This window comes from Beta vulgaris, chromosome 9 (genome assembly GCF_026745355.1).
Source record: "Beta vulgaris subsp. vulgaris cultivar EL10 chromosome 9, EL10.2, whole genome shotgun sequence".
Classification (NCBI taxonomy): domain Eukaryota; kingdom Viridiplantae; phylum Streptophyta; class Magnoliopsida; order Caryophyllales; family Amaranthaceae; genus Beta; species Beta vulgaris.
Genome location: NC_079210.1, coordinates 13,215,226 through 13,234,442, shown reverse-complemented (window position 1 = coordinate 13,234,442; position 19,217 = coordinate 13,215,226).

Sequence of the window (19,217 nt, the reverse complement as noted above, 5' to 3'; positions counted from 1 at the left end):
GATTCCCCTGTCCTTGACAAAGGAAAGGAACATGAGGCCTTGTGTGATTGCTCGAAAAATGCTTGTTATGGCTGATTTTTACAGATTGACATTGACGCTACGGATAGACGATGTTGACACAAGTAGCAGGTAGATGCCGTTAAGACTAAGTCAAGCAGCTAACGGCTCACTGGGGATTAAGGAAGACATGGTTACTATTTGGCCGCCAGGTTACCGTTCGAGTCTTGGGTCAAGCGTGATGGCATGAGAATAAGGAAATCAGGGAGATCGTGTTAACTACCTCCGAGATTCTTGGTTGGAGTCGAGCGATGAGGAGAGAGTAAGAGGATTGAAGATGAATTGAGAAAAAGGATGTCGAAAGAAGAAGATGACAAAGATGTTGGAGGTGGAGAGGACAAAAATGCTAGAGTTGGAAAAAAAAAAAGACAACAAAGAAAAAATTAGCAATCAAATTTGGAAAGTAGAATTGATGTTACCAACAACATTACTAATATGACTTACTAGCTGCAGTATTAGTTTGATCTAGGGATGGCAACTGGCCAGATCTGGACCGGTTCTTGGTGGTACCAAATTCGGATCTGTTTTTTAAGCCTAGATCCAGATCCGGACCGGATCCTACAGATCTCAAAAGGCAATACCCAGATCCGGATCTACTAGATCCACAATTCTACGGATCTGGATCTAACTGTTTCCCCAAAAAATTGTACAAACAATTGTCAATATTTTATCGTTAAATGATATAATTATTATAACATTCACCAAACTATAGTATAGCAACATCCCAACATTTAAAATATTCAATCTTGTATGAGAATGAGATAAACAGTAGCCTTAAGTTACTAATTAAAAATTAAAATATTCAAACTATAAAAAACGGATCTACGGGTCGGATCTGGATCCTCTCCATAAGATCCAGATCCGTATTTTTTGTGTGGGATCCGGATTCGACCCAGATCCGCAGGGTCCAAAATGCTAAGTTTCAGATCCTTCAAAATGGATCTGGATCCACGGATCTGGGACGGGTCCAAGATCCATTGCCATCTCTAGTTTGATCTATGTAGGTTTATGTTGGTAAACTAGTTTGTTGTTGATATAATATGGTTTACGTTGATATAGTGTGATATATTTAGAATGTTTTATTTTGTTATGATATCAAAGTATGATATAATTTATATAGTTGTTTATGATATAGTTGATTTTTTTATGATATAGTTTAGTTTATTTGTAGGTCAAAGGAAAAAGGGTTACAAGCTTTCTACAACATTCCTACGCATAAAGTATTCATACTTAACCAGTGTTCACAACAACTCACATTTCAATTCTAGACTATTGTTATTTATAATTACATTTTACTATTCTTGTATTTAGATTCATCATCCTAGGATATATTGACTATCGTTTATCCTGAGCGTCAGCTGCATATAGTGGATTGGTGGACTCATTTCCACCTACAGTTTTTCACCTATCTTCATTGGGTTTTTCCGCATCACGATTTTCTTGTGTCATCCCCCTTTTGATTCCCCTTGCATTTTCATTCATCAAGTCGTTCCAATCTGGTTTTTGACATCCCAATATTGATTTGTGTTGCTAAGGCAAAAATCTGCATGAACAATTTGGTTCCCACCACGGGGCCATCAGCCATATCTTTCATCAACTCTCGTTAACGACCAAACATCGCCATCCTTCATACCGATGTATCCCTCCTAAATGCAAGCCGCTTATGAAAAAATGAAATCTGAAATGGAGCAGATGAAAAAGGACAACGACCACATGTCCTTTGAATTCACTTCTTCAAAAGAGCAAGTCCAAAAGCTGCAAGAAGAGCTAGCATCGACCAAGGAATCCAAGCATCGACGTCTCAAGAACATTGGAGATGTCTCTTCAACAGATTCCCTCGCCGATGAGGAAAGCTCGGAATCCGAAGATCTCGAAGATGATGCTGAATTGAAAGATGGTGGCACTCCAGAAGATGATCCACCTAAAGAAGGCGACATTATGGCTAAAAGAATGGTCATGATCGAGAAGCGAAACCGCCAGATGATGTGGCTCTTCTCTCAACTTCTCGGAGGTCCAACTCCCTGCATCGTCGAGCATCGCGAAGGGTATGCAGCGTCCCTGTTTGTAGAAGAGATCGCCAAGGCAGCATTGCCGAAGAAGCTCAACCTTCCCATCCTAACATCAACATATGACAAATCTACCGACACGACAGAGCTTGTCACCTAGTACAAGCAGTGGATGTGACAAACGTCCATTCCACGGCACCTAGTTGAAGCATGCATGTGCAAATCTTTCAGAGAGATGCTAACCGGACCTGCCCTCAAATGGATCGGATCCCTCAAGCTAGGAAGTAACGATAACTTCTCAACCTTGGTGAACAAGTTCTATAGCAAATTTGAAGGCAGTCGAAGTCTTGAAAAGCAGACTAGTGACCTGCCTCTATGACATCGTTCAGAAGTTAGGAGAACCTATTCGCAATCATTATAACCGTTTTAATAAATAAATTATCTTAAATATTTAGATACTAAGACTGCTATTGAATGTTTCAGGAAGGACTCATCTTCTAGTCGAAGCTGTATAACCGTCTCACCAAATATCCTTGTGCGACGTTCGAGGAAGTCAAATCCAGAGCTTTGGCTCAAATGCAGCTAGAAGAAGACGATGCGATCCTTAACACCATTTCGACGCGTCATGTGTCAGAGGGCTCTAGTGATTGTTAAACGTTCACACAGAAGAAGCATAACTGGAGGCCTCATCCTTACGGCAAACCAGACCAGGTACATAATGTTAACGATGTGTCGGAATGTGCAGGTACTGGAACAAAAGCCGATCCCAATGCTTACGTTGATGTCGAATCTTGGAGGCGTCGTCAACGCTCTTACTAAGATCGACGCGCCCGTCCGATGGCCAAGGAAGAACGACCGACCATACTCTAAAAAAGATCAAACCAAGTGGTGTCAATTTCATCATGACCATGACCATAAGACCAAAAGATTACATAGCGCTCAGGATAGAAGTTGCTTGCATGTTGAACAAAGGAAACTTGCAAGATGTCCTTAGCGATAAAAGGAAAGCATCTTTCAACAAAAATCCCTCCAAGCCAAATTCACCTGCGTTCCCTATGCATGTTAGGGTAATTAATGCTATTTCTAGTGGATTTGACGTTTGCGGGCTAAAATATTCAGCAACTAAAAGGCTAGCAAGCTAAAGAGAGGGTTATGTCGCGTCCAAAGTTCCTAAAGATTGCAGGTTAGATGACGAAAGGAACTTAGAAGCGATGTCCATCACCTTCGATGATGATGACGTACACGACGAGGAGCACTATGACGGAATGGTCATTTCCTTGACCGTCAGCAATTGCTTGTTGCGATGCGCGCTGATCGACGACTAGAGCTAAGCCAACATCTTGTTCAAAAGTGCCTTAGAAGGTATGGGTCTTGATGATAGGGGCATTACTGAAAAATCAACATTTTTAGTCGGATTCAGCGGAGAAGCGCAACAAACTGTTGGTGAGATCATCTTACCAATCTTCGCCAAAGGAGTCAATTTGCAAACAAGATTCAACATCGTCGACTGTCTATCCGCGTACAATTTCATCCTTGGTACACCTTGGATTCATAAGATGAAAGCAGTCTCATTAACATACCACCCGACGCTCAAATTCCCAACAAAGTTGGGCATCGAAGATATCAAAGGAAAGCAAAAGGCCGCTCGAGATTGTTATACCTCGTCGCTCAACCCTCCCAAAGCATCAATAATCTAGCAATTAACAGGCGTATTAGTGCCAGATGAGCCTGACGAACAACAAATAGATGAAGTGGTGCTTGATCCAGCTTTCCCAAATTGTGTCGTTCGGATAGGAGTGATCCTGTCGCCTGAACTTTGAAACCAGGTTATTGATTTCTTTAGAACTAACCAATATTGTTTTGCATGGTTCTACGAAGACATGACAGGTATAAGTCCAAACGCCATCACCCATAAATTGAATGTCGATCAGTAGCACGAACCAGTCAAGCAGAAACGACGCAAGTTCACTCCTGAATGAAACCAAATCATAAACGACGAGGTTCAGAAAATGATCGACACAGGTTACGCGCGTGAAGTTAAATACCCTAATTGTTTAGCTAACCTTGTTGTTGTCAGCACGAAAAATGGCAAATAGAGACTTTGCACCGACTTCACAGGTCTCCTTTAGCTAACGTTGTTGTTGTCAGTGAGAAAAATGGCAAATAGAGACTTTGCACCGACTTCACGGATCTCAACAAAGCATGTCCTAAGGATCAGTTGCTGCTCCTCATAGATTCCATGGTTGACGCGACAGGGGGCACAAACTCTTGACGTTCATGGTGTATTCCGGTTACAATCAGATCCTCATGCATCCTGATGACAAAGAAAAAACGACGTTCGTCACTGACAAAGGTATTTACTGTTACAAAGTTATGCCCTTTGGACTAAAAAATATAGGTGCGATGTATCAACAATTGGTCAACCAAATATTCAAAGACCAACTTGGTTGCACGATGGAAGTCTACATCGATGACATGCTGGTGAATTCGAAAAGCATAAACAACCACATTCAACATCTATCGGAAGCATTCGACGTCCTCCGGAAACACCATATGAAACTTAACCCCACTAAATGCACATTCGGGGTTGCTGCCAGTAAATTTTTGGGCTAGGTCGTGACGCAAAGAGGAATCGAAGGAAGCCCCGAGTAGATAAAAGCATTGGTCAACATTCAATCACCAAGAAACGTAAGGAAGTGCAAAAAGTAACAGGACGAGTCGATGCGCTTAATCGTTTCATGGCAAAGATAACTGTTAAATAAGGCCTTACATAACACTTTTTAGGCATTTTCCAAGTGAGTGTCATGTAAAGTAAACATAACACCTAATGAAAGTGTTATGTTTGGGAGAGAAAACATAATAGTCATTCATAATACACGTTATACCACTAGATAACACATTTCGTAAATAAGTGTTATGTTTGCTATTTATATGATAATATGAAAGAAGGAAAATTTAACACTTACCTTGAATAACTGTTATCTTTGTTAAAAGCAAACACAACTCTCCTCCGCTCAAGCGTTATGTTTTCATATAACAGATATAATATATTCTACCCATAACCGTTATCTATGATATTTGTTTTTTTTTAAAAAAAAAAATCAAATTCTTATTTATCAATCCTATCTACTGCTTGCAGTAGTATGTACAATTCAAAAAATTCATATACTTGTATAATACGCAACCCATATCTTAAAACCAACCAATTGAATATGACATACCAAACCACAAAATTTTTCATATCACAAAATAATTCAACTAATATTCACAATTCTAATACATCCAAAAACTACTATACATATCAATATCGATCTAAATCAGATCAAACTTTGCCCAACCACATCCACAATATCAAACTCAAAATCCAAAAATATAATGTGCATCAAAAAATAGATTAAGGTAAAAAAGTTAGACGGGACGTTAGAACTGATCATTCATCATTTGTGCTTCATATAAATCCGTATATGTAATCCACAACTCCCTCAGTTCATCATTCTTATCCTCACAATATGTGGAGCAATGCCATGTAGTACTACAATAAAGGTAATTAGAAAATAAGTATTCATAAAACTTGAAAAGTAATTATATTCTATAATCATGCACAGATTAAAAAGGAAACAAATAAGAAGATGAATGTTTTCTTCCTGCAAAATTTTAAAGTGGGAGTAGTTATTAACCATTGAGGGTAAAATAAAAGTATGAAAGCACGATGAGTCCTAATTGATGTACACAATTGTTTTTGGCCATACGACCATAAGAGACTTGAGAAAAAACACTGACCCAATACTTCGAGAAAGCTCTTACTCAGGGCTTCAATGCCTGATAAAAAGTCTAACATCCTCTTTTATGGTACATTAGCTAGCACCAATGCTTTTATTGCTTGCTTTGTTGGTGTATTCTACTTTAAACAATGCTTAATTTTTAGGAAAATTTGTCAGAAACCACCTTTTATGGATTACTTTTCTAAATGGATAGAGGCAGAATCGTTCCAGAAGGTACGAGATAAGGAGGTAATCTCTTTTATACACACTAACATTGTTTTCAGTTTTACAATTATATGCGACGATGGGTCGTAATTCAAAAGTGACAAAATCAAATTTCTGCGACGAATGGAACATCACATTGTTAACATCAATGCCCAGATATCCCCAGGCCAACGGACAAGCTGAGTCCAATAACAAAACCATCATAGACACGTTGAATAAACGTCTCATAACTAAGAAAGGCAAGTGAGTAGAAGCACTACTTGTCATCCTATGGGAAAATCGCACGACACCACGCACTATGACGGGGCAAACACCCTTCTCACTGGTGTATGGTTGTGAAGAGGTCCTACCATCTAAGGTAAACATCCCAACTGCCAGGTACGATTTGATGGGGCAGCAAAAAGTGACGAACTCATCAGCGACCTAGACAACATAGAAGAGCTACGAGACGCAACACTAGTGCGAATGTGATAGGTTGTCGTACACCTGTAAAAAATAATTCCTAGCAAACCTTCTAACAATGTAGTAGGGTAAGTACGGTCGAATCCACAGAGAGATGGTCGTTTTAATCTAGTTTCTAAGGTACAGAGAAACTAAACAAGATCACAAATATTTGAATTAAATATCTAAATTAATCAAACTACGAAAATCAAACTAAAAAGGATCTAGGGTAATGGTTCACCATGTTTATAACTATAATCTATCAAAATATCATCAATAGTTCAATTAATCAGATATCTAGAGCACAGGTTAATCCTGCGGTCGGGAATTAACGCTCTCAAATCAACATATGCTAGTATGATCGCTCAACATAATCAGATTTGCTAATTATAGGTAAGCCTCTAAAGAGTACTATCTCTCGATCTATGACTCAATATTAACAATATTTAATCATACAATTGATCAGATTGCAAGATTAACAATAAAAACACTAATCAATTATAGAAATCAATAACTAATCAAACCATGAATGAATATCAATCAATAATCTTATATATCATATAAACATGGATTCCCAAACTGTAGAAATAAAAACTACTCTATCATGAAATAAATAATGAAATCTAAATCTAAAGAAAAGCATAATCAAGGAAAGAAATTAATGAAACTCATGAATTAAAGAAGAAGAATAAAAACTAGGCTTTATAACTAAAAACTAGAGAGAAAGAGATGAGAGAAAACTAAAACCTAGAATCCCCAAAATAACGTGAGGGGGGAGGAGGAGAGAGAGAGAATAAAATATAATCTAAATAATATTCCATAACCTAATATGACTAGGAAAGTAACTTTACAAGATAAGGAAAGTCTTAAATAAATCATTAATGGGCGGATTAATGATCCGCGCGTACGCGTGGCAGATTCCAGCAGAAACAGCGCAATCTTCCGAAAGGTATAACTCCTTGACTAGAAGTATCCTCGAGGTGTTCCACCTGTCGTTGGAAAGCTTTTCATGTCTAGTTTCCAAATCTGATGGAATTACTCGATTCAAATAAGCACAACAAAAGTTATGGTCAGAAGAGTAGACGTGACTCTATTTTCACATTTCTTCTAATGATTTTTCCACTTCGTTTTTGCTCAAACTAGTACGATGACATATCTATACAATCCTTATGCATTGTAACTCCTTTCCAAGTGCACCGTTTCCTCAAGTTTAGCTAATCATACTCCAAATACGTCATCAATGCATGAAATTCATCAAAAATAAGAAAACATACATAATAGGAGTAGAAAAGCATAACTTAAGAATATAATGCAATAGTGAACCTAAATGTGAAACTAAATACTCTAAAATGCAACCTAAATGCACCTAAAAACTATATATAAAAATGACTTATCAAACTCCCCCAAGCTAAACCATTGCTTGTCCTCAAGCAATTAGACATAGACATAGGAAAAGTTAGACAACCTACAAAATAGGACTACAACAGGGCTAAACACTCAATCGAAAACACAAGTGATATAATATTACACAAACCAAGCATCAAAACAAGCTTGAACAAACCCTCATAGCATGTCATGTATCGCAACTGTCTCTCCAATCATATCGCATACCATCTCTCCCAAACGGGATTTAAGCAAACATGACATACCTCACTATAGTTATGTGCACTCACATTTCTCATGTGTTTAAGGGATAAATAATGACTCTCAACCTAAATCAGTCGCCTCTAATGAAGCAAAATACTCTTTAACTTTGACTTTTTGACTCACCTAATACTCAACAATACAATACATAATGATCAAGAGGACTTTTAAGGGTTGTAATGGCCTGAGGTTAAAGGTATGAAAAATAATTTGGGAATTGTGGTGGAAAAACCAAGATGGGGGAGCATCATATAACTGAAAAGATGACCAAGGAAGGTCACAACAACGCCACGCAATAACCAACAATCTCCAAATATAATCAACATTTTTCATTCAATAAATTAAATCATAACCCTTATTTATTTCACTTTATTCAAAACTCTTTTTCACTTCTTTTTCATTTCATTTTTCACTTTTTTTTTCTTTCTTTTTCACACTTTCAATTCAATTTCAAAGCTCACTAAACATACTTTTCCATCATTCTAAACCATAAATAGAGCACTTCAATTCAATACAAACCAAAACTAATACTCGCTCCCCAAAGCTAGGCTTAGGACTAGAATCAAATGAGGCCATGGCTTGTATAGGTAACGAACAAACATAGTTAGAAAGGCTCAGCGGGGCTAGAGGAAGAATAATATGAAAATAAGAATAACTTTGGAGCTAAGATCATCAAATGAAACGCCTCAATCATATCAAAATGTATGCACTATAAAAAAATAAAGGAGTACCAAGTCAAAGTCAAGATCAATGCAACAACGAGGAACTAATCACACATGAAAGAACAGAACTGACACAGATACGTCAGTTTAAAGGCACAGAAGCTCACTTAGTTTAAGGTGTCTGCATAGTAACGTTAAATCGAGCCAGAGAGAGATCAATCAATCTTACCACAAATAATCAGTTACGAAATAATCGTGCTATGAAGTATCATAAACAAGATGAGTGACACTTAACAAATGTAGTAAAATATCAGCAAAGTTCTCAAAAAGTCTTAGCAGTAGTCCCATAGATGCAACTAAAATGAGATGAAAGCTAATATGAGATGAAATATGCTAATGCAACTAAGAAAGCAGTATAATTTTTTTGGTTACACGTAAACTCCCACTTCTAATAAGCAGTACAAACCGTGCAATATCGTACGAAAGCAATGAAATCTACACTAAAAAGCAATAAAAGATAGAATATTCCTCCCTCAAGCTAGAATTTGCAGTGTCCTCACTACGAAAACCAGTTTAGAGAAGGAACAATATCGAACCCCAATAATCATTCAACACCAAAGTCTCCCACCAACAGCCATAACACACCACGAAAACCATACACAAACTCCAATAATCTAAAAATTTAATCAATGTGTTCAAAAGATTCTCTGAAGAGGGCATCAAAACAAAAATCTAAGCAAACATTTGGAATGAACATAAACAACAGGTACAAGTGAGAATAAATGCTTACTACCCAATTAATTAGGGAGAAAGAAAAGTCAAATATGCTCAAAAGTCATGTCATAATGCTTCACAAAGGTGAACTTGAACCTATTTGATGCCTACTTGACAAAATCATGTAACCATCATCAATTAAATTGTAAAGAAGAGGTAAGAGAATGAGAAAGTAATAAAAAAAGAAAATAAAAAACAAAAGATGAAAAATAAAGAGAAAGAAAGGAAGAATTAGAATTCAGAAAGTGTTGAGAAACAGTGGAATGAACAATTCCACTGTTTACATGTGTGAAGTCCACTGTTCACATATGTGCGAAGTCCATTTTTCCTGCGTGCATTTAATGCATGTCAGGTAATTTTCTCCCGTGTTGAAAATTTTGCAATTGTGCACAGTAGAAACTTTGCCTATATATATACAGTGTAAGAAATCAGTTTTACACATCAATGCAATACAATACTCTCTGATATATTTGCATAACTTCTCTCTCTATTTCTCAAACACGTTATCAGCACGAGTGTTCTACCGGAAATTTTTTTTAAGGTATCTTTAAAATTTTTACATCCATTTTGTTTTTAAGTTTAAATTTTTTTTCTCCAAGCCCAACCCTTTTACTACCCGAACATGGACCAACAAAGTAACGGGATTAACATTGTTTTACACAATGTCTCTGTCTCGGGTATTTATTTTTGGATAGAGCGAAACAATGTGCCATTCACTACCAACCCAGCGAGGGGAACTGTAATACAGCCCCGACCCAGTAACCGTAACAACGGTACAAATACTCATACCAGAGAAAACCCACAAACCCCTGTTCCCAACACCAATAATAACCCTCCTATACAACCAGCTGAAAATCAACCTCCGCCCAGTAATAAAAGAGATAGAGATGAACAGGAAGAAACTAGTAGTAAACGTCACCATACTACTAACGCAGAAAACAAATAATTTTAACGCCACCTTCATGGAGGGCAAGGACATTTTATTTACGTTATTTTATTTTATCTGCTCTTAAACCGCCTATATGGACAGGTTAATTTTTTTATTGCCACCTATATGGACGGCCTAGTGAAGTGATAGCATTATTATGTCTTATATGTGCAATAATGTCGTATGTATGCAGGGAACAAGCATTCAGAACATTATTATATATTATTGTCTCTAATCTTCTACTTTTTTTGCATTTATAGTTACATATATTATATTACCAATTTACTAGCATGCTCTAATATATATTTGTCAATATTAGAATTTTATTGCGTTGTATATTTTTTAACTGTATATGAACTGCACAGTTGGGATAACCCTCTATAAAAGCGGATTACCATCCCCATTTTCACCACATATCCCTTATCTTCTTCCGATTTTTTTCTCTCTAAACCCACAAATTTTTTTCTTCTTCCTCAACCTTCCGGCCACCATGTTTAACGCCGACGACAACCGTCCTCCACCCTCATCTTCCTCTTTTGAAGAGGATTTTAGGAAAATAAAACTCTACTTATTTCTTATAGCCGGTTTCTTTTTCCTCCTCATGGCATTAATGATATACCTCCTAATACATAAATAGGAGACAACAAAAAAAAAATTTCCCCCGGAAGAATGGCGAAAAATGCACATGAATATCAATTTTTTTTGTCTTTAAGTGCATTTTAGGAAGTTTTTTTTTTTATTCACTTGTTGTATTTTTTTTTTTTGGTATTTCTTGTTTTTTTTTTGCTTAGCTTCATTATTGTTGTACGCTATTTTTAGTTTTTTTTGTTTGTATTATTTATCTATAATAATAATGATATAAATCAGGGGGAGATAATATATATATATGTGATTTATCATCATTACTAATTTCAAATATTTACCTATTTGTAGTCAAAAGAATGGGAGATCTAGTGAAAAGACAATTTAACATACTAGATCTATCTGGGCAAAAGTTTTTAGAATGGACGGTGGACGCCCAAATGAATTTAAAGGCCCAAGGACTGGAACATACAATTAAAGATGTGACAACCCAACAAGGGGATGCAACTACAACAGCCGCATCAGTTAAAATTGCGACTGTACAAGAAAAGGCAAAAGCCTTAGTCCTCCTAAGACATCATTTACATGAAAGTTTAAAAAGTGAATATCTACTTGTGGATGATCCAAAAGAACTATGGGATAGCCTAAATGAAAGATATGGGCATCACAAAAATGTGCTTCTCCCAAAGGCACATTATGACTGGACCAATCTGAGGTTCCAGGATTTTAAAACGGTCAGTGATTACAATTCAACATTGTTTAGAATTGTATCATTGTTAAGATATTGTGATCATCCCATCACAGAAGAGCAAATGATAAACAAAACGCTCTCCACTTTCCACGCCTCTAATATCATATTGGCAGAACAATACAGGTTCAGAGCTTTCAAAAAGTACTCTGAGCTAATCTCAGTACTACTTGTGGCTGAACAAAATAATGATCTTTTGCTGAAAAATCATAATCTTAGACCTACGGGGTCTTCAGCCACTCATGAGATAAATGCTATAGAAAGCTCTAATCCACCAGAAGCAAATGCTATACATAGTGGTGGACGCGGTAATTACAACGGTCGTGGGAGAGGACGTGGTAATTACCGTGGCCGAGGGCGTGGACGTGGAAGAGGCCGATTTTCCCCAAGAAATAATAATTTTAAACATTCTGATAAAAATTGGGGACAATCATCTGGAAATCAAGGCAGACGTCCTATAAAGGAAATGATACTTGCCATAGATGTGGCATGACCGGGCACTGGGGCCGCACATGTCGTACTGCCAAACATTTGGTAGATCTATATCAAGCTTCAATAAAAAACAAAGGAAAAAATGCTGAAGCAAACTTTGTTAATGAAGCCACTACATCCATGCCCAGCCTTGATGTTTCAGATTTTTTTATGGATGATGCTGAAGTTGAAAATAAGTTTGTTTAGATCACAATCGATTAATGTGCTTAGTTTATTTCAACTGCTTCAATATCCACTTTCATGTATTTGTTCCTTTATTATTAATAAAAATACGTATTTTTCTTATACTAATCATCGTATTTATTATTTATGAAGATATGAATTCATCAGAAGTTGGAATTAAAGAACAATGTCTCCTGGACAGTGGGACAACACACACCATATTGAAAAATAAAGAGTATTTTTCAAAACTTACAATATTCCAAGCAAATGTTAGTACAATTTCTGGGACAGCCAAGCTAATTGAAGGCTCTGGAAAAGCTTGCATTATATTTCCAAATGGGACAAAATTGATAATTAATGACGCATTATATTCGAGTAAATCTCGAAGGAACCTCATAAGTTTCAAAGATGTACGTCAGAATGGTTACCATTTGGAAACAATGACAGTGAACAAAGAGGAATTCATATGCCTAACGGCAGAGAAAAACGGCAAGAAATACATCTATAAAAATTGCCAGCAATTTCCTCGGGACTATATCGCATAGATATACGTCCGATTGAAATTAATATGATATCTAACCAGAAGTTAGATAATAGAAAATCATTTACTCTATGGCATGACCGATTAGGCCATCCTGGCACAGGAATGATGCATAGAATCATTGAAAACTCAAATGGACACTCTATAAAGAATGTCAAAATTCCTCGGTCAAATGAATTAACATGCTCTGCATGCTCACTTGGCAAATTGATAATCAGACCATCTATAAATAAGATTGCCACTGAATCTCCAATGTTTTTAGAAAGAATTCAAGGAGATATTTGTGGGCCTATTCATCCTGCATGTGGACCATTTCGTTATTTCATGGTATTAATTGATGCCTCTACTCGATGGTCACATGTGAGCCTTCTGTCAAGCAGAAATGTTGCATTTGCAAAACTTTTGGCTCAAATAATTCGATTAAGAACTCAATTCCCAGATCATACAATAAAGAAAATAAGATTAGACAATGCTGGGGAATTTACATCCCAAACATTTAATGACTATTGCATGTCTATTGGGATTATTGTTGAGCACCCTGTACCTCATGTACATACACAAAATGGTCTTGCTGAATCATTAATCAAAAGACTACAATTAATTGCAAGACCATTAATAATGAGGTCAAAATTGCCATCTACTACTTGGGGTCATGCTATATTACATGCGGCAACATTGATAAGATTAAGGCCGACAGCCTATCACAAATTCTCACCATTACAATTAGTATCTGGTCGAGAACCGAATATCTCACATTTGAGAATTTTTGGGTGCGCTGTACATGTACCTATTGCTCCGCCCCAACGTACTAAAATGGGTCCACAAAGAAGGATGGGAATATATGTTGGATTTGAATCTCCATCAATTATCAAATATTTAGAGCCAACAACTGGTGATCTATTTACGGCTCGATTTGCCGACTGTCATTTTAATGAGTCGGTATTCCCATCCTTAGGGGGAGAGAAAGTGGACCCACAAAATATAAAATCGGAAATTACATGGAACGCATCGCAAATGTCGTTTCTGGACCCGAGAACAAATTCATGTGAACAAGAAGTCAAGAAAATTGTTCATCTGCAAAGTATTGCAAACCAATTGCCAGATGCATTCACAGATTCTAAGAAAGTGACAAAGTCACATGTACCTGCTGCGAATGCTCCGGAACGGATTGAAATTCCTAATGACAATAAGGCAATTGAAAATGAGTCAATAGCACGTCGAAAACGTGGCAGACCACCCGGTTCTAAAGATTTAAAACCGAGAAAAATGAAAAGGCAAGGGGAGACAACGAACGAAATTAATATAAATCTCCCAACAGAGCATAATGAAAACAAAAATGAAGAGAAACGTGTTCCAGAAGAAAAGGAACATGAAAGCGTAGACAACAATGAAACTTCAATTAATTATGTTTCTACAAAGAGACAATGGAATCGAAAAGATGTTGTCTTGAATGAAATTTTTGCTTACTCGATAGCGGTTGAAATGACATACGATGAAAATGATGTAGAGCCAAATACAGTTGATGAATGTCGCCGTAGAAAAGATTGGCCAAAATGGAAAGAGGCAATTCAAGCAGAATTGAGATCACTTGAAAAACGTGAAGTATTCGGTCAAATAACCCAAATACCAAAAGGTGTAAAACCAGTTGGGTACAAATGGGTATTCGTGAGAAAACGAAATGAGAAAAATGAGGTTACTAGATATAAGGCAAGATTAGTAGCCCAAGGCTTCTCGCAAATGCCAGGGATTGATTATGATGAGACATATTCTCCAGTAGTCGATGCAACTACACTAAGATTTCTGGTAAGTTTATCAGTTTCGAAAGGATTGCAAATGAGATTGATGGATGTAGTGACCGCATATTTGTATGGCTCACTTGACACAGATATTTATATGAAAGTTCCTGATGGCTAAAACTACCAGAAAATCACATGCCCAAAGAGATGTTCTCAATAAAATTGAGAAAATCACTCTATGGGTTAAAACAATCTGGAAGAATGTGGTATAATCGTCTTAGTGAATACCTATTGAAAGAAGGATTCAAAAATAATCAAATCAGTCCCTGTGTTTTCATTAAGCGATCTAAATCAGGATTCGCGATCATTGCTGTATATGTCGATGATTTGAACATTATCGGAACTCCTAGAGAACTTGAAGCACTGAAAATACTTGATGAAAGAATTTGAGATGAAAGATCTCGGGAAGACAAAATTTTGCCTTGGCCTGCAAATGGAACATCTAAGAAATGGGATTTTTGTCCATCAATCAAACTATACAGAAAAAATCCTGAAACGTTTTTTCATGGACAAAGCCCACCCAATAAGTTCTCCAATGGTAGTGCGTTCCCTGAATGAGAAAGATGATCCATTCAGACCACGAGAAGAAACGAGGAGATTCTTGGTCCTGAAGTACCATATCTAAGTGCAATTGGGCTTTAATGTACTTGGCTAACAATACTCGACCTGACATAGCTTTTTCAGTAAACTTGTTAGCTAGATACAGCAATGCACCAACCAAGAGACATTGGAATGGAGTCAGACACTTATTACGTTATCTTCGAGGAACACAAGATCTCGGATTATTCTATCAGTCAAGACCCAATGCGTCACTCATTGGATATGCAGATGCTGGCTACCTCTCAGACCCACAAAAGGCTAAGTCTCAATCCGGATATGTATTCACTTATGGAGGTACTGCAATATCTTGGAAATCTACAAAGCAGACTTTGACGGCCACATCATCAAATCATGCGGAATTAATTGCTCTTTATGAAGCTGGAAGGGAATGTGTATGGCTAAGGTCAATGATCAAGAATATCCAAGAAGAATGCGGGATGGAAACAATAACAACAAATCCAACTATCATCTACGAAGACAATACTGCATGCATCACCCAAGTAAGCGAAGGGTACATCAAAGGAGACAGAACTAAACATTTATCACCAAAGCTCTTCTTCACTCATGACCTCCAAAAGGAAGGGACGATCAACATTCGACAAATCCAATCATGTGAGAATCTTGCAGATTTATTCACCAAATCCCTTCCGGCGAAGAAATTTGAAGAATTAGTCCGAAAAATTGGAATGCGTCATCTTCATGATATATGCTAGATTCAGGGGGAGTATTATATGCGCTGCACTCTTTTTCCCTTCGATCAGGTTTTTATCCCACGGGTTTTTCCTGACAAGGTTTTTAATGAGGCAGTTGATTTTAAGCATATAAGGATACATAATAGTTGTACTCTTTCCCTAGATATGGATTTTTCCCACGGGATTTTCCTAACAAAGATTCTTAATGAGACAACGTCTATTATGACTTATAAGTGGACATTCAAGGGGGAGTGTTGAGAAACAGTGGAATGAACAATTCCACTGTTTACATGTGTGAAGTCCACTGTTCACATATGTGCGAAGTCCATTTTTCCTGCGTGCATTTAATGCATGTCAGGTAATTTTCTCCGTGTTGAAAATTTTGCAATTGTGCACAGTAGAAACTTTGCCTATATATACCAGTGTAAGAAATCAATTTTACACATCAATGCAATACAATACTCTCTGATATATTTGCATAACTTCTCTCTCTATTTCTCATAACAGAAAGAAATAAAACAAAAAAAAAAAAAAAAAAACAAGAAACGAGAAAGAAGCAGGGGTAGTTCAGTCTGGAATTCGAAGGTGTCGGTTATGGTGGTGGTGCAGTGGGTGTCGGAGGGGAGAAGGAGACAAGGGTGGGGATGTGAAGTGTGAGGACAGAGAAGTTGGAGAAAGGGTCGCGCGTACAGACGCCAGCGAAGGAGTCCGGTGTCGATGGTAACAGTAGGCGACGCCGGTGAACGGGAAAGGTAACAGTGGTTATGATGCGAACAGAGGAAGTTCGCTGGTGGGAGATGAGGGTGCGCAAGGACTAGCTCGTCAGCGAGGTAGAGGAGAGACGGTGTGGTGCTGGTAGAAGGTCGGGGTGGTGCGTAGGTTGATGGTGGTTGGCAGTAGGGCGGAGGGCAGGAGGAGAAGAGGCGGAGAAAGGAGGGAGGTGCGCGCGGAATGACACCGCGACGGGTGATGGTTGTGCGCAGATGGGAGAAAGGCCGACGGTCGGGCGGTGGTGGTATGGGATGGTGGAGAAGATGCAAGGGTGGGTGAAGATAGAAGAGGACAAGGAGAGAAACAGGAGGGAAGGGGATGCCTGATGAAGGAACGCTGGTGGTTCGCCAACGAGCGTTGGGCGTCCAGCGGGCCAGGCAGAGAGCTGCAGTGTGCAGCACGCGAGACCCATTGGGCAATGGATGGGCAGCAGGCTCTCGACAAGTGTGCTATTACGCCTAATTAGTCCAAACGCGCAACTTCAACCTGTATATGCTTTCAAACCTTGACTAAACAACTCACAAATTTAGTTAGCTCGTTAGGGGAACAAATTTAAAAAAACGAATTCAAATGAATCCAAAAACAAAGAATAAATTGCAAAAATCAGCTAACTAAAATAAGAAAATGAGAAATCAAGTGAATTCATAGAAATAAGAAATAAAAAGAAAATAACTAACCTAAAAAAATTTTAAGGCAAGTGAATTCAATTAACTAAAAAAAATCAAGATTAGTAGATCACTCATAATAATTCAATGCTTTAAAAAACTTATCATATGTTCCTGCAAACATCTCAGAGCAAATTATATAAGATGAAAAGGAAAAATAAAAAAGTTTAGTTCGAAAAATCTATGAAAACTACAAAAAGAAAAATCAATGGAAAAATTATATGTACAAGAAGGAGAAAAAGAAAAATCATCTGCCTTTTTACATCACTCAAAAGAAGGAACATAAACTAAATGTACATTATTTACATTATGTGAGTCATTCAAAGGGGGAGAAAGAAGGAACGATGGAGGATATAATATAGGAAAAGAAGGAATAAGGTCAAGTGGTTGTGAAAAGGGACCATGAGACTCAAAAACAGTATGTAGTGCCGATAAAGGCTCATAAATCACCTCACTCTAACCTTGACTTTCCTCCGAAGAGGAAATTTCAACCATGATTTCTTCCTCTGGCAAAACATCCATCACATTAGCGCTTCTCTCAATCTTATCACCATCCAAATAGCTCTCATTAAATATCCACCCCTCTTTATCATCAAAAATAAAAGGTTTCAGGATAGAATTTTGCGCAGATTTTGTAGTATAGTGGTAAGTATTCCCGCCTGTCACGCGGGTGACTCGGGTTGGTTCCCCAGCAAAGGCGCCAACATTTGATAGGTTGTCGCACACCTGTCAAAAATAATTCCTAGCAAACCTCCTAATAATGTAGTAAGGTAAGTAGGGTCGAATCCACAGAGAGATGGTCGTTTTAACCTAGTTTCTAAGGTACAGAGAAACTAAACAAGATCACAAATATTTGAATTAAATATCTAAACTAATCAAACTACGAAAATGAAACTAAACAGGATCTAGGGTAATGGTTCACCATGTTTATAACTATAATATATCAAAATATCATCAATAGTTCAATTAATCAGATATCTAGAGCACAGGTTAATCCTACGGTCGGGCACTAATGCTAGGGTTTGCAACTAAAAAAAACATGGATTCCGAAACCGTAGAAATAAAAACTAGTCTATCATGAAATAAATAATGAAATCTAAATCTAAAAAGAAAAGCATAATCAAGGAAAGAAATTAATGAAACTCATGAATTAAGGAAGAAGAATAAAAACTAGGGTTTGCAACTAAAAACTAGAGAGAAAGAGATGAGAGAAAACTAAAACCTAGAATTCCCAAAATAATGTGAGAGGGGAGGAGGAGAGAAAGAGAGAGAGAATGAAAACTAATCTAATCAATATTCCATAACCTAATATGACTAGAAAAGTAACTTTGCAAGATAAGGAAAGTCTTAAATAAATCATTAATGGGCGGATTAATGATCCGGCCGTATGCGTGGCAGATTCCAGCAGAAACATCGCAATCTTCCGGAAGGTATAACTCCTTGACTAGAAGTCTCCTCGAGGTGTTCCACCTATCGTTGGAAAGATTTTCAAGTCTAGTTTCCAAATCTGATGGAATTACTCGATTTAAATAAGCAGAACAAAAGTTATGGTCATAAGAGTAGATGTGACTCCATTTTCACATTTCTTCTAATGATTTTTCCGCTTCGTTTTTGCTCAAACTCGTACTATGACATATCCATACAATCCTTATGCATTGTAACTCCTTTCC